Genomic DNA, 1,390 nt, shown 5'->3' on the forward strand with positions numbered 1-1,390 from the left:
CTGACAGGAAACACAGTCAATCATCTGACATACAGGACTCTATTTCTTTCTTTATCTTTGTTGTCCTTTCAGACTCACTGGAATCCAGCTGCTATGGTAGAGTGTCCTTGTTGAAGCTTCATGTCTTGTTAGACTCTTTCATGATTGTTGGTCTCTATGGTTTTCTCTGTGTGGTCAGATGGTGACGATGAAGGAAACCTGCAGTTTCTGCACACGTTACTTTTAGGCTAATGCTAAGTAAACAGAGAATCTGATTGGACCAAAGCATAGTGAGTGAAGTCCACAGTGGTTCCTGCTGTGAAGATCTGTTTCTTCTGTTTGTGGATGAAGAGAACAAACGTAGCAGTTTACTATTCCTGAAGTTCTACTGTGTTCCAGCAACAGAGAGCAGATCTTTGTGCACCATTTGAGTTTTATGAAACATCTTGTCTTTACGTTCAAGTCACTCACAGGTACAGCACTCTCTTATCTCACTAGTTTACTTTTAAAAAATTCACTGCACTCCAGAGAAAATTATTTTCTGGGAAAAATTTGCTCAAGGTTTAATCAAAGTAATAATCTGAAAACCCAGGTGAGAATTCACAGCAGGCAACTTGAAAAAATGGTTCTTGTGAGACGAAACGTTTAAAAAGTCTGTAGATGTTAAAGTTAACATCGATTAACTCATGTTTAAAATTTCAGTTTTCAACTGTGATCCAGACCTGGAACTACAAATGATTTTACTCATGAGGAAAAAAATTGCACAGGAGATTCTTCACTTTATTGGATTTCTTCTTCTGTCTCCAACCATGAAGGGATTTGAACCCTCAATCTTCTGATCCGAAGTCAGACGCCTTGTCCATTAGGCCACATGGTCAGTGATGATGTCATAGTCCAGCAGCTGAGGACCTCAGCATCTCTGCAGACTCAGATGGAGCTCAGAGCTTCTGAAAGGAAATGACAGAGATGTGGAAGTTTAGTGGCTGGTTTAGTGGTTCAGGTTGTTGCTGGTGGTGGAAAGAGCTCCTGCAGACCTCTCTGCTGTTGGAAGGAGTTTCTGTCTGCAGACTCTCTGATGCTTCAGCAGGAGGTGCTGCAGTGTGGTCCTCCTCATGAGTCCTGAAGCTGCACCGTCAGCTGCAGAGCTTCAGAGCTGCTTCTTCTCAGACTAATTTATTTGGCTCTGGTGTTTTATTATATTATTTTTATGATTAACATTATTATTTATTTTGATTTCCTTGTGAGCATTTATAGTGTCTACATGTACCAAGGGAACATCTGAATAAATGAGGGGTGTCAAACATACGGCCCGCGGGCTGTATCCGGCCCGCCAGGTGGTTTAGTCCGGCCGACACATGAAGAGTAAAAATCATAAAGATGGTTAAAAAAGAAAGCAAGTTTCTAGTCCATT

The 1,390-nt window shown here is 41.2% G+C and overlaps 1 non-coding gene across 1 annotated transcript; it reads right to left on the minus strand.

Annotated features, from left to right (window-relative positions):
• Window positions 1-783: 783 nt before the first annotated feature.
• On the minus strand, window positions 784-856 carry trnar-ucg. Its single transcript has one exon. It is a non-coding gene; the product is annotated as a tRNA-Arg (tRNA).
• Between the last annotated feature and the right edge of the window lie 534 nt (window positions 857-1,390).

This window comes from Oryzias latipes, chromosome 2, assembly GCF_002234675.1.
Source record: "Oryzias latipes chromosome 2, ASM223467v1".
NCBI lineage: Eukaryota > Metazoa > Chordata > Actinopteri > Beloniformes > Adrianichthyidae > Oryzias > Oryzias latipes.